Here is a 7,279-nt window from a genome sequence, read left to right on the forward strand (position 1 = left end):
ATGTATGTATATATATACATATATACATATGTATATATAATATATATATATATATATATATATATATATGTATGTATGTATATATACATATAATATACATACATACATATGCATATATATATAATATATATATACATATATATATATATGCATATACATATATACATATATATATACATAATATATATACATACATATATATAGATATATATATATATATATATATATCTATATATATATACATATATATATACATATATATATGTGTGTGTGTATATGTATATATGTATATGTATATATATATGTATATATATATATGCATATATAAGTATATATAAATATATGTATATATATACTTGTATGTATATATACGTATATAATTATAGGTATATATATATATATATATATATATATATATATATACGTATATAACTATAGGTATATATATATATATATATATATTATATATATATATATATATATATATATATATATGCATATATATTTATACTGGATTCTAGCCCCTCTGCGAAATACTCAGGGGATTAATACCGACTAATATCTGCTTAGCATTAAAATATGTCGCATGGTGTTTTTAAATGTCAGGTTAGTACGGACACAAAGATTTGCTCGCATTCATTACATGGAGCATTAGCAAAATGCAAAGGGCATTAATTAGAAAAACATGAGGAGATATATTATCAGGCACGAAGAGTAATTCCCGTCAAGTAAATGGCGATGCCATTAGGAATGACTAAGATATTTCCTATTAAAACCTGAATAACGTATTAGATTTGTTAAAAAAAGAGAAACAATTCCCTGTGGGTGACATTTACAGATATTTTCCGGATGAAACAATGAACTACATAATGTTTCAAAGTCACAATGTCAATACATATAAACATACATACTTATGTATGTATGTATGTATGTATGTGGTGTGTGAGTTTGTGTGTGTAAATGTATGTGTGGAAACAGCGGAATGTAATACAAAAGCTGACTTGAACAAACAAACAGGTTATATATGTATATGTATATATATACACACATATATATATATTTATATGCATATATATATATATATATATATATATATATATATATATATTATATATATATATATGTATATATATGTGTATATATGTATCTCTCTCTCTCCTCTCTCTCTCTCTATATATATATATATATATATATTATATATATATATATATATATATACACATATATACATATTTTTCACATCAGAGATAATGCGTTGTTATGATATGCTAATACATCAAATTCATTACTAAGATTAGATAAATGGCATCTCTGTGCCACAAATACATTATTGTTGAATAGGTGTAAAGAGCCTAAAACACATCCAAACATATACATATACTTACAATCATGCAAGCGTACATTTGTACAAGTATGTTCATGTATATATATTCAGCTTGCGATGGATATACTGTCGCCATTTTATCCTTTTAACTTCGCGTATGCCTATTGTTTGTTTTTCATTTGTCGACTACATAGTATGACAGGGTCTTTGAGCATCGTTTGAGAGAAAAACAGCACCATGATGCATGTCACTCTGCCAGGAATTTGTGAACGCCTTGTTGTACTGCTTGGCATTAATATTTCAGAGTGTTTGGGTGACAATCTGAGGACAGTGCATGTACCGGGAGTGATAAAAATCAAACATCCAGTTAATGTCATGGTGTTTGGAATGATCACTAGTGGTGGTGACGTTATGCCTCCCTTCTTCTTCTCATCCAGCTTCAGACTCAACACGGAGGCATACACCAAGTGCCTGGAGGAAGCAGTGCTGCCCTGGGTCAAGAGGGTGGCTGCTAGAGGACCCTGTGTCTGGCAACAGGAATCTGCACCATGCCTCACAAGCAGGAGAACCCAATCATGGCTGTGAGAGAACTTTGGTGACCACATCACCCCTAAGATCTGGCCACCTAACTCCTTAGACTTCAACCCGATACACTATCATGTTTCGGGCGCAGTTATACGAGAGACCAACCAAACTCCTTCTAACACCAAAGATAAACTGAAGGCAAGGATTATGACAGCATTCACCAACGTAAACAAGGAGAATGTCCAGATTAGTTGCAGGAGATTCCGAAGTTGTATGGAGTCCTTGGTTGAAGCCAATGCGATTTTATTGCATAAAATTTACTATTTAATATAGGAAGATACTTTTTGGTATGTTGGTAAATATATCTGTTAAAATGAGATATCAGTGTTATTTTATTTTTTGCGTAATTCAGACCCCGTACACACACATATAAATATATACATAATTCAAATTTATAGGGAAAAAAAGACAAAGAGAGTTTTAGGAACAACAAGCATATACTTCAGGAATCCCGTGGCGTCCTTGGAGTCTGTATTCCTAGTTCAGATACGGAAAATGCAATTCACGAGACTCATTATTCAGGTTCAATACAATTGTTTCGACTCATCCTGCAACTGCACCTCACCGGTAGGATTGCCTACATTTATTTCTCTTCCGTCACAGGTGCAGATCTCTTCTCAGTTGACTTTTTAAACAAGACCCGCTTTCAGAACTCTTTCCAGAGGTAAACGCAATTTTTCATGATGATAATGCATCAATTCACACAGCTAATGTTGTTATTGAATGGCACGAGAAACAGTCTAGTGAAGTTGAACATCTTATCTGGCCACCACAATCCCCAGATCTCAATATTATTGAAAATTTATGGTACATTTTATAAAAACAAATAAGGAGTCGATAGTCGATATCCCTCACCATCATTACTACAAGAACTGGAAACTGTTTTAGCTGAAGAATGGACAAAAATTCCTTTGGAAACAATTCAAATTTCGTACGAGTCCATACCTCGTAGAATTCAAGCTGTAATTACTGCCAAAGGCGGTCCTACTATATATTAAAATAAATTTGTTTGAAATTTTAAGGTGTTTTCATTATTTTGTCCAACCTCTGTGCATATATATATATATATTATATATATATATATATATATATTCATACTGAATTCATATAGCCTAAATGTATCTATATTCTCTGGTTCACGTGTGCTTGCTCGTCTAAAATATCACATGCATCTAAAAGAGACATATTCTAAAACATTGTTTTGACAGACCAGTTGAAAGCAAATAAACTCGTGATAAACTCTATGGAACCCGATATATTCTCATTTGTTTTCTGATTATCATTATAATGAATGAATGGGCCATTTGTAAAATATCACCACCACTGCGTATCTTCATTGCAAGACCTTCCAGAATTGAGCAACAGATTAGATTCTGTATCATTTACAAATTTGTTCCGTTTGTTTTATTAAGGTGGAGTGCAGGGATTCGCGATAGGTTTAGTTGACATTCATAGCAGGTCCCACATAGATGCCGACTCGTCCTCATTGGCTTGTAATCACATTTGTTGAAGCATAATGCGTTAATAAAAATTTCTATCTTCATGAGAAATTTGTATTCTGATAGTTAGGTTAAAACGTAACAAATTTTATTCGTGCAGCGCATTGTAAGTCAAAACATAATTAAGTTGGTAGCTGCATCTCTGATATGAAACATTGAAGATATACATAACTTACAATCTCATGTACATAACTTACAATTTCAATTTTCAAATATGCTCATTTATTGCAGACTTGTTTGCATGTATTGCCATCTCAAGTTTTACCATAATGGGTGATAGTGTTATACATGTAATATAGAAAATAATTAACACTGGAAACCATTAATTATTAAAAGAAATAAATAATTAATAACGCGGTGCAGTCTAGTCTATAAAATATTACGATTACAAACACATCTGCGATATGTTTCGACATACCCACACTCATACATCCACACACACACACACACATACACACGCACATAAATATAAATATAGTGGAAAAGATTTCTATTTGATATAGAATCTCCGGTGTATTGTATATCACATTGGTATAGTTTTCTACAGTGAAGGCGCATAAGTCAGTGTTAGAGCTTACACTCGTGAGGCCGAGTTCGAATCCGTACCCGGGATGCGTGTTGTCTTGAGCAAGACCCTTTTTTTTCACGTTGCTGCAGTTCACTCAGCTTTAGAAATGAGTTGAGACGTCACAGGTGCCAAGCTGTATCGGCCCCTTTGCCTTTCCTTTGGATAACATCAGTGGTGTGGAGAGGTGAGGCCGGTATGCATGGGCAATTTCTGGTCTTCCATAAACAACCTTGGAGGGTAACTTTCTAGGTGCAATCCCATGGTCAATCATGACCGAAGGGAGGTCTCAGCAGTATTCTACGTTGCTATGAATTGGTATTCATAAGAGATTCCATACGAAGGTAAATAATGCGATAGTGGTGTTTAGAAACGAGATTATGTCGATATTGAGGTAGTTTACCTTGTATTAATTTGTCAAGCCGAAGCTTTATGTTCATCATAGATTCTAGGTGCAAATCCTGTAAATACGTTAAAGAGCCTGCTGTCTTACAGTGTCTCTTTCCGCTCATTATATGCTTTGGTACTTGGTTGTCAATTATCGTGATATCGTTATTATAATCTGCTATCATGTAGTTATCGTATTTATTCATGTTTCTAATAATACCTCAGCTGTGGATCTAGGGTGTAAAGCTTTATTATCTTTTCGGCTATAAGACTCCTTCTACAGATTTCATATATATATGGTAGACAGTATTTTGCTGGATAACAACCCTCACCTGAAGATATTGATTTTCAATGGTAGTTGACAGGGTAAAATCCATATTAAACTCTTTATTTTAGTATTTCATATTTGTGGCGATGGTCACGGCATCCCCTGCGAGAATAGAATTAACCGAACGTCTATAAATAATAGCGGTCTTAGCGAGAGACAGAGACAGAATAGGCGTTAATCGAAGGTTTCTTAAGGTGCTGTTTTGCTAGCTTGACGGAATATCGTTTGTTGGTACCTGTATAGTTCGTGAAGTGTTTGCTGGATTATTACGTTTTTGTTACCCTTCTTCGTTATATATTATATTGCTACTACATCTTTATAGAGTAAACAATTATCGTCATAAATAATGGCGATACTAGAATAATTGGCGACGAGTAACCAGGTTACAAACTCGTATATACAAGTATAATATTTTAGTTTTTTCTTGAATCTAATATGAAACACAAATACCCGGCTTGCTCTGCGATTTCCACTTCATCGACGTTTTCAGAAACGTTAATCTTCGTTTCTACAATTGTTTATACATTTCTTTCAAAGCAAAGCCGAATATTTTCCACTGAATTATTACTGCATTTTCAATATGTTCCACAATGTTGCACTCATTTTGAGCTGTTTGTGTTACGATAAAACGTATTTTACACGCTACTCTATATCCTAACACATTCTATGTTGTAGGTGAAAAGTCCTGCTTATCAATCATTATCTTCATTCAGTGTACATTTAAGGACTGTACCTGCGCAGCTAAAATCAATCCTTCGTTATCTGTCTTCAATACACATTTCTCCATCAAAAAATCGCCTATCGTTTTCTTTCCTCATATCTTTATATTTTTGTTTTCGATAAGATCATTGGATTGCACTTCTCGACTCAAAGTTTATGTTTCTTTTTTCCACATTTCCCCTTTTTCTTTCCTTTGGGTTATAATAAATCTCTAAATAACATGTTCCTTATCTCACAAGGAAGGACTTCTTTCTTTCCTCGATAGAATCCAAAGCCTGATTGCTTTTTTGTTTTAATCCCCTTCATTCTAGTTTAACGGCTCACATGTAATGAAGGATGCAGGATTCTGCAAATTGCCTTCTTCTTCTTCTTCTTCTTCTTCTTCTTGTCCTTTTTCTTCTTCTTATTCTTCTTCTTCTTCTTCTTATTCTTCTTCTTCTTCTTCTTCTCCTTCTTCTTATTGTTCTTTTTCTTCTACTTCTTCTTATTCTTCTTCTACTTCTACTTCTTCTTTTTCTTTTTCTTCTGCTTTTTCTTCTTCTACTATTTCTTCTTCTTCTTTTTCTTGTCCTTCTTGTTCTTTGTCTTTTTCTTCTTCTTGTTCTTTTTCTTCTTCCTGTTCTCTTTCTTCTTGTTCTTGTTCTTGTTCTTCTTCTTCTTCTTGTTGTTCTTTTTCCTTCTTCTTCTTGTTCTTGTTCTTGTTCTTTTTCTACTTCTTGTTCTTCTTCTTCGTCTTATTATTATTATTATTATTATTATTATTATTATTATTATTATTATTATTATGATGATGATGATCATCATCATCATCATCAAGGCAGAATTGTTAGCACACCGCGGAAAATGCTTGGCAGTTTTTCGCCCGTCGTTACGTTCTGAGTTGAAATTTCGCCGAGATCGACTTTGCCTTTCATCCGTTCGGGGTCGATAAATTAAGTATCAGTCAGGTTCTGTGGTGGATGTGATCGACTTACTCCTCCACACAAATTTCAGGCCTTGTACCTACTGTAAAAAGGATTATTATTATTATTGTTATTATTATTATTATTATTATTATTATTATTATTATTATTATTATTATTGAGTGAGAGAGCAGTTCATGCCATCAAAGTGACACTGGGGTAAAATATACGAAGCCCAATATACCCATCATGACTACCCGTCTGATAAAGGTACACCAGGCACATGCATCACAACCATATGTGCGCGACATGGTGATCTCATATCAAGATAAACAGCACATGACCTTGTAGGTGGGGCCCAGTTAGAATTTTCTTCAGGTTGAGTAGCCCATCCCGCTCAAACGGTCCCTGAATAAGGGTTGTTTAAGGCTGTTGAAAGAACCACCCATGTCTCCAGAGGTGAACTATTCAAACTCCAAAGAATCCCTCTCAACACATGGCTATGATGCTCCCCCACTACTTCTGCTCGTGATCAGAGATGCACATATCGTCAGCCACTAAGGGACATGCTCAACTGGTTAAGGTCAAACAACTGACAAGCAAAACTGTGGTATTGAGCAGAATATTTGCTGTAGCCCATCTTTTATACCAAGACAAAACAATGTACATGATAACACTTCCAATTAGTTAAGATCAGAATCCATGAGAGCCTCTGCCTGGTACTGCATCAGGGCATTTATTATTATTATTATTATTATTAACGGCGCGATGGGGCAGAATCGTTATCACGCCAGGCAAAAAGCTTAGCGGTATTTCACCTGTCTGTACTATCTGAGTTCAAATTCTACCGAGGTCAACATTGCCTTTCATCCTTTCGGAGTCTTTAAACTTAGTACCAGTGTAACACTGGGGTCGTTGTAACCGAGTAGTCACCTCCCACAAATATCAAGCCTTATGCCTTCAGTAGAA

Source organism: Octopus sinensis, linkage group LG12 (assembly GCF_006345805.1).
Source record: "Octopus sinensis linkage group LG12, ASM634580v1, whole genome shotgun sequence".
NCBI lineage: Eukaryota > Metazoa > Mollusca > Cephalopoda > Octopoda > Octopodidae > Octopus > Octopus sinensis.